Source organism: Neoarius graeffei, chromosome 3 (genome assembly GCF_027579695.1).
Source record: "Neoarius graeffei isolate fNeoGra1 chromosome 3, fNeoGra1.pri, whole genome shotgun sequence".
NCBI lineage: Eukaryota > Metazoa > Chordata > Actinopteri > Siluriformes > Ariidae > Neoarius > Neoarius graeffei.
In genome coordinates, this window is record NC_083571.1 from 80,893,413 (window position 1) to 80,902,841 (window position 9,429).

Here is a 9,429-nt window from a genome sequence, read left to right on the forward strand (position 1 = left end):
CACAAAAAGTTCAAAGAGAAAGGCTGTCTGTGTGTCTGTGTGTGTCTGTGTCTCAGGTGGCGCGCATATTGAAAATTTGTGAAATCGTTCATGGACTTCACCTATCTTTGAATTTCTCATTCAAATTTTGAGGAATAAATCTTATATTGCTTAACATTAAGCCTGTTCAGTTTCATTTGCCTCGACTGGGTGTTTCAAAAAAATTTATATTATTTGAGATGTAAATATCCCAGAAAAACACACACGCACACATGCACGTGCGCGCGCACACACACACACACACACATACACACACACACACACACACACACACACACACACACACACCAGCCACTTTAATAGGAACTTGTTCTTGATTCTAAAATTCCTGTTCTTGGCTTCAGGAGTGGAACCCAATGTGGTCTTCTACTGTTGCATGCTGAGATGCTTTTCTGCTCACCATAGTTATAAAGAGTTGCAGTGAGTTACTGTATCATTCCTGGCAGCTCAAACCAATCTGGCCATTTTCCTCTGGCCTCTCTTATCAACAAGGCTTTTCCACCCACAGAACTGTTGCTCACTTGATGTTTTTTGTATTTCGCATCATTCTGTTTCGTTGTGTGTTGAAACCCCAGGAGATCAGCAGTTTCTGAAATACTCAAACCAGTCCATCTGGCACCAACACCCATGCCACCGTAAAAGTCACAGAGATCACAATTTTTCCCATTCTGATGTTTGAAGTGAACATTAACTGAAGCTCTTGATTTGTATCTGTATGGATGTTCCTAATATAGTAAGTGTGTGTGTACACACACACACACACACACACACACACACACATCTATCTATCTATCTATCTATCTATCTATCTATCTATCTATCTATCTATCTATCTATCTATCTATCTATCTAAACTTTTTACAATTTGCATTAGTGATACAACATCTAAGCTTATCACGCACTGCTAAATTTAAAACTTGTTAACTTGTTGATCTAGCACAGCAGACCACAAATGCCCAGACTGCTCACTGGCTATAAACATCATCTTGCTTGTTATAACCATTATAGGCAAACACATTGGTAGTAGACCTATCTCAGCTCCTCAGTGGGAGGAGAGAGGTGTCCACTATTTGAAAGACATTTATAACAACTTTGGACTGCTTTCTTTTACTGATCTTAAGGATGCATTCAATCTGCCTGGTTCCTCCTTTTTCTTTTATTTGCAGCTGAGGTCAGCCCTTAAAGCATATGGCGTCCCGTGGCAGTGCTCTTTACCCATTCATCCACTCCGAGATATATTTACTAAACATGCTAAAACGACGGGTATCGTATCCAAATTATATAATTTTTTACTGGTAACGGACACCCCCACACTTCCAATAGAGAGGGTCTGGAGAAGAGATTGCCCAGGTCTGACTCAAGATTTTGATTGGGATGACGTGTGGTCTGGCATTCGTGATGTGTCACGTAATCCAGACCACCAGCAAATTAATTTCAATTTTTTACATAGAATATACCTTACCCCCGTCAAACTTCATCATATGAAAATTATTAATGATCCTTTTTGCAATCTGTGCTCTCTGAAAGCTCAGGGCACATTTAGTCACATGTTTTGGGAATGCCCTCCTGTTGGACAACTGTGGTGCAATGTTGCATCTAAGTTATTTGATTTGATACAAGAAACGGTACCTGTTAATATGTGTGTGTTGCTTCTGAATGACCTGTCTACTCTTAATATTTCCAAACTCAAGAAGCGTATAATTTTTGCCGGACTGACAGCGGCCAAGAAAATGGTTGCCACTCGCTGGAAGCCACCTCATTCTCTCACTATCAAGTCTTGGACTCTTTCTTTTCTGGATGTCATATATTTGGAACTTTCAACAGCCCGAATTAATGGTGCTAATGAGAGCACACTAAATGCCTGGCGTAGTACTGCTGAGACTCTGAAAGATATGCTGTGAGCTTGTTTTTAGTTTTTCACCACTGACTCTCATTCATTCCTGTGTCCCTGCATGTCAAGTTCCTCTCTGTTTTGTTTTGTATGTCCTTGTGTGTGTCCTGTGTCAGTGTGTCTGTATATGTGCGTGTGTGTATTTTTTATATTTCTTTTTTTTTTTGCTTGTGATTAATAATGTTACTTCTTCCGTGTTCTGTGGTGTCACATGACACGTTCCTTTGTCTTGGGCCTACTGTATGCCTAATGTGTAAACTGAGACTGTGTTGTGATGTTGAATCCCTAAAAGTCTTGGCATGCTTCTTTTTTACTTTTTCTCAAACTTCAATAAAAATTTTATCACAAAAAAAAAACATTATAGGCAAACACATCAAACTTTGCAAGTTTATTAGTTTTCAATTACACTCCACTAAAATTCAAATCCCCTAAAATAATACTAACTTCATTTCCAGAAAAGCTGGGATATTTTCCAAAGTGCAATAAAAACAAAAATCTGTGATTTGTTAATTCACATGAAACCTTTATTTAACTGACAAAATACAAAGAAAAGATTTTCAATTATTTTACTGACCAACTTAATTGTATTTTGTAAATATAAACAAAGTTAGAATTTGATACCTGCAACACACTCAAAAAAGTTGGGACAGAGGCATTATTACCATTGTATTACATCACCCTTCCTTTTAACAACACTTTAATCGTATGGGATCTGATTATACTAATTGTTGTAGTTTTGCAGTTGGAATTTTTGTCCATTCTTGCTTAATACAAGACTTCAGCTGCTCGGCAGTCCGTGGTCGCCGTTATCTGATTCTCCTCTTCGTGTGCCATACATTCTCAGTAGGAAACAGATGTCAACTGGCAGCAGGCCAGTCAAGCACACACACTCAGTGTCTATGAAGCCACACTGTTGTTGCCTGTGCAGAATGAGGCCTGGCATTGTCCTGCTCAAATAAGCATGGACTTCCCAGGAAGAAACGTCACCATGAATATGTTGAATGATAAATATGTCTCTCTAAAATCCCAATATATCAATGGTACCTTCACACACATGCAGCCCACACATGGTGTGGGCACTGATGCCCCCATACCATCACAGATGCTGGCTTTTGCACCTTTCTCTTGCCCCTTTTCCACCAAAACAGTTCCAGGGCTGGTTCGGGGCCAGTGCTTAGTTTGGAACCGGGTTTTCTGTTTCCACTGACAAAGAACTGGTTCTGGGGCCAGAAAAAGCGGTTCCAGGCTAGCACCAACTCTTTGCTTGGCCAGAGAAAAGAACCGCTTACGTCAGCGGGGGGGGGGGGGGGGGGGGGGGGGGAGTTGTTAAGACCAACAACAATAGCAAGACTGCAAAAGGTCGCCATTTTTAAATAAGCGACGAGATATCATGGATGCAGTAAAGCAGCAGTCATCCATTATTATTGTTGTTGTTGTTGCTTCTTCTTCTTCTCCGTGTTGTTGTTGCTTCGATGTTCACGCCAAGGTTTATGCAAATGCAGTGACGTAACTGACGTATACAGCGACGTAACTGACGTATACAGCGACGTAATAACGTGGCTCCCCTTAGCACCCCAAGCTATGGAAAAGCAAACTGGTTCTCAGCTGGCTCGCAAGTTGAATGAGTTGTGAACCAGCACTGGCCCCGAACCAGCCCTGGAACTGATTTGGTGTAAAAGGGGTATCTGATAACAAACTTGATAGTCGTGTTCACCTTTGGCACTGAGAACTCAACATCTGGTTTTCCTGAAAACAAGCTGAAATGTGGACTTGTCTGACCACAGCACACATTTCCACTGTCTTTCGGTCCATCTGAGATGAGTTTGGTCCTAGAGAAGTCGGCGGTGTTTCTTTATAAAATTGATCAAAGACTTCTTCCTTGCATAATATAGTTTCAGGTTGCATTTCTGGATGCAGTGGCAGATTGTGTTAAATGAGAACGGTTTTCCAAAGTCCTCCTGAGCCCATGTGGGCTATAATTGTCACATTAACATGATGGTTTCTCAGGCAGTTACATCTGAGGGCTCAAAGGTTACACACATTCAACAGTGGTTTCCGACCTTACCCTTTACGCACTGAGATGTCTCAGAATTCCCTGAATCATTTCACAGTTATGTCCTGTACATTTTGAAAGACCTAAAATCTTGCACTGAGAAATGTTCTTTTTGAATTGACTCACAATTCTCTCATGAATTTTGGCACAAAGGAGTGAACCATGACCCATCCTTGCTTGCAAAGACTGAGCCTTTGATGCTGCTCCTTTTATACCCAGTCACGGTCCCAATTAAGTTGCTTATTGTGGAATCTTCCAAAATGGTGTAACTTTAATATCCTATAAACTTTTCAGTCTTATTTTGCCTCTGTCCCACCTTTTTTTGACTGTGTTGCAGGCATCAAATTTTAACTTCATTTAGATTTACAAAATACAATTAAGTTGGTCAGTAAAACTACTGAAAATCTTTTCTTTGTACTTTTGTCAGTTAAGTAAAAGTTCACATGAATTTTATTGCATTTTGGAAAATATCCCAACTTTTCTGGAAATGGAGTTAGTACTTACACTAAAGTATAGTAATATTACAATGATACACACTTACCACCTCCTGGTTATGTTCATTTATTATGAATTATAATTCGTTTTATATTAATTATCAGCAAATTAACTGCACTGGGTTCACATACTGTGTCATAATGGTACAAATTACATTATGGAATAATTCATCCAACAGCCTAACAGGGTAAACAAGCAATAAAAACTGACACAGCAATGTTAAGCAAGATCTGATTTGCATTATAGGTGAGAAAGCGCTTTAGTTTGATTTAGATTGGGGGTGTATGTGTTTTGGGTGCATTTAATATAAGTTTTGATTTGGTTCTGATGTCAGACAACTGTCCATACTCCAAAGGCCCTCAGCCTGAGGATCCTGCCTGGACTCTTGGACTTACTATATGAGTAAGATTTAACGTATAACAACATCAGCAATGGATAATGTCGGCATAGATATGTGTAAGAAATCAGATGTGAAATGTTTGTCACTGAATTCAGTGAAATAAGAGATAGATTACTTTCCTATTGAGCAGCCTTCTTTGGCTTCTCCCTGATTAGGATGAATGACAACCAAAAAGTGATAAGATGAGGTCTGCATGACTTGAAAGCACAGAGCACAGAGTGCATCCTAAATGAGTCAGCTATATGTAGCCGACAGAGCAGGACTTTTCAATGTCAGTATGAGATTCTGTGGACTTGGCATGGAATGGATTAGATTATATAGCTCGCCATCTGGAGTAGCAACTAATTTTACTGACTCCCCATTCAGGTGGCATTAACATCTGTCTCAGGTGATCTGCAGCAGACGTGGTCAAATGGATATTGTCAAGTCAAGTTTATTTCTATAGCGCTTTTAACAGTAGACATTGTCCCAAAGCAGCTTTACAGAATTTTAATGACTTTAACATGAGTGAATTTTATCCCTAATCTATCCCCAATGAGCAAGCCTGTGGTGACAGTGGCAAGGAAAAACTCCCTCAGATGACATGAGGAAGAAACCTCGAGAGGAACCAGACTCAAAAGGGAACCCATCCTCATTTAGGTGATAACAGACAACGTGATTATAACATTTTTAACAGTTTTAACATGAAGTCTGTTTTGTTGATGTTATAAACTGTTCAGTGATGGAAACTTGAGTGCAAAACTGTTCATGACAACTGCAGTCCTAAAGTTAGCAAGTCACCTGTAGTCCTCAGCCATAAAAGCATTACTGTAAGTGTCCAGAGCGTCCTCCAAGTGCGACTTTCCACTGTCCATATGGGGCCGTCCTCCACAGGAGCAATGTGACGAGACTCCAGCCAGACATAGGGCACCAGGATGGATCAGGCAGCTCCAAGGGGCAGAAGAGGTCAGCATCTCTATCTCAGGATTGACATGTAACTCAGAGGGACAGACAGAGTGTGTGTGTGTGTGTGGGGGGGGGAAGACGAGAAAGAGAGAGAAAACACAGGTTGTTAGGTATGCCCAATGTCACCTGATGAGTAGGAACAGTATACATTTTGAGCTGCGCACAAGCAGGGACTCCGGCAAAACTAACTATGACAGCATAACTAAAAGGGGAGAGCCAGAAGGTAACACAGGCATGAAGGTGCCCCGGGACATAAAGCAGCAGCCACTACACCGTCAACAAACTCGAGTGAGCAACTGAAAGGGGAACTGACAGCATCCATACATCCCAGTTTACCAAAACACTCTATGTCTGAGGACACTCCAGATCTACTCCTTTACCTCATAAACACTCATAAACAATTGTGAGCCATTCATTTCGACCACAGGTAGTCTGGGACCCCAGTAGCCACATACATACATTTGTTGTATTAATTTGTCCCCCTGCATCCTGACACCATCAGAAGAAATCACAGTTGTTGCTATGTGTCTAGCCATGCTATTGAGAAACAACATATTTGTTTTTTGAATACATTACATTAGTTAAACCTTTATAATAAAGCTCAACCTTTATATTAAAACATACCAGTCACACACAGTCACCATTCATATGCTAATTGTGTGATGCTTGGCTTCAACATAATGTATAGGTTTTGCAAAGGGCAGATTTTGAGTTTGGCAGCAAACATTCAAATTTAAGATGGACTCATGATACAGATGGAAAGTATTTGCTATATAAAAGCCATGTCATGTCACAAATGGTAAAGAAAAAAAACCATGCAAATAAATTTCTGGAAATTAGCGTGTCTGCTGGACATACTGTATATTTATACATATACACTTGAATAGAGACACAATCATTATCTAAGCATCTGCTAATTCATGCAATAGTCCAATCAGCCAATCATGTAGCAGCAATGCAATATATAAAATCGTGCAGCTACAGGTCAAGACTTTTAGTTAACGTTCACATCAAACATCAGTATGTGGAAAAATATCACCTGAGTGACCATGACATGGTTGTTGGTGCCAGGGTTGGTTTAAATATTTCAGAAACTGCTGATCTCCTGAGATTTTCACACACAACATCTCTTGAGTGGTCAGAAGACAAGAGCCAGAGCTGACAGGAAGGATACAGTAACTCAAACAGTTACGCTTTATAACCGATGTGAGCAGCAAAGCATCTCAGAACACACACTACCCTATGTCAAACCTTGAAGTGGATGGGTTACACCAGCAGAAATCCACATTGTGTTCCACTCCTGTTAGCCAAGAACAGAAACTGGAAACTAGAATAATGAAGATCACTAAAAGACCAGCCCTGTGTCCAAAATCACTCACTACATAGTGGACTATATAGTGAATTTGCCATTTTGTAGTGCTGTCTGAATGTATAGTGAGAATTATTCCACCCTATATAGTGGACTCATATGCCGCTTTTCCACTACAAACGCGGCTGAGCCGTGCCGTGCCGAGTCGAGCTGAGTCGAGCTGAGCGGGGCTATTGAAGTTGCATTTCGACTACAACCGCGCTGAACCGTGCTGGCTGGAAGTGGGTGGACACATTGGGTGGAGTTAGCGAAAGTGGGTGGACGTCATGTGATGTCGTTAAGCAGCGCAAACAGTGACATCAGTGACAGTGGCGGAACAAGTCAGAGCCGGGCCGGGGGCGGGGCAAATGACCGGGCATTTTATTAAAGCTTATCATAACATCATTTTAGGCTACAAAATGTCCGCAACTGCGGTGTTTACCAATTTCAACACTACCGGGTGCAACTATGTTATTTAGTACATCAAGTCCTTCAAACGAACATGTAACTCAGAAACAAAAAACATTAGGATACTGTACATGGCTCATAATAAAACATCAATAGCCTATACTGCGCACATTATTTGAAGGGCATACGAATGAGCGCTCAGAGTGGTGACAGGAAGAGTCAGAAATAAAAGGAGGGCGGTGCAAACCTCACTGAATGCACTGTGTTTACCAATTTCAACACTCCGGGGTGCAACTATGTTATTTTGTACATTAAGTCCTTCAAACGAACATGTAACTCAGAAACAAAAAAAAACATTAGGCGACATACTGTACATGGCTCATAATAAAACATCAATAGCCTACTGCGCGCATTATTTGAAGGGCATACGGCGAGCCTTGCGCTCCGTGAACTCGTCCACGATGCTCTGACTGATTCAGTGAGCTTTTAAGCGGTAGTCTCACGACCCGAATAGTAAACAATAAACATGGAGGACATGGAGTCGTTAGTGTTGCTGGTCTTGGTGCTGTGGCTTGTTGTCACCGACAACGCGGACAGATACTGGCAAGAGCGTATAGATGAGGCGAGGCACATAAGGCTTCAGAAATTCTCGTAATTCGTAATTATTCTCCTTCCGGGTTTGCAGTGTTTACAGATCCCAGCGTGCTCGCGGGGCGTGTGTGGGCATGTGAGGACACGCCTCCTCACCAATCAGTGCACAGGGGAGTGTCTGCTCACGCCTCCAGCCTCAGTCGGCTCGCTTTGGCTCGCTTCAGCCCCACTCCAGAACCGTGCGAGTTTTAGGGGCTAAGCAGGGCTGAAACGAGCTGAGTCGTGCTGGTTTTTGGTAGTCGAAACGCGAGCCGTGTCGGGCTGAAGTGAGCTGAAGCGAGCTGAAGTGAGCTGAAAAAGGGTAGTGGAAAAGGGCCATTAGTATCCCACAATGCACCATGAAAAGTAGTGTACAACTGATGGTCACTAACCAAGCAATATATACCATCATGCATTGCAGTTATGCTGAAGGAAAAAAAAAGTGTGTTGGGGTGAATGGATGGAGGAAGAAACACATTATAAACAGACATTCAAGTACAATTAAAATAGTAAGAGAATAGAAAAAAACTAAAATATAATAAGACAGATAAATACAAGAATAAAAGTTACAGTGCAGAGTGAGGAATTAATCAAAAGCCTTAATTTTGATTTAATAAAAGGCAGCGGCAAAGAAGAAAGTATTCAGCCTTGATTTAAAACAACTGAAATATGCAGCAGACACAAAGTACTTTGTATTGATTAATGTGGGAAATACGCTCAGTATAATATGTATTTATCACAAAAATACATGCATGTATTTATTATTTTGAAAACCCACCAGCCGACTGATCCGGCACGTTTTAATTGTGCAACAGTAATGACGTAAATAACGACGTCGCAGACTAGTGTCCGAAAGTGTTTTTTTTATTTTACCAATGAGCTCACTATATAGTCCTCTATTGAGGTATTTCACTCACGTGACCAAGTCATGTGATGCTGCCATTTTGGACGGCACGGCTCGAATCAGTTTGAATGCGAGGAAGGCGACAAACGAAAAACATAAAAGAAAAAAAGGAGCGAGATGCAGAAAACACCTTCACTATCCAGCGACGTAGGGCATTTACAGGGTGAGCAGAAGGAGAGGTATTTGCAAAAATTGAGGTTAGCAGGCTTAGAGAACGACGTTTACCTGCTTTCACCAGGGTTGTTCACTGATGTACGGAAGTACACGAAGCCCTCGTCTTTACCTGACTTCGGCCCACATGATCTGTATACCTATG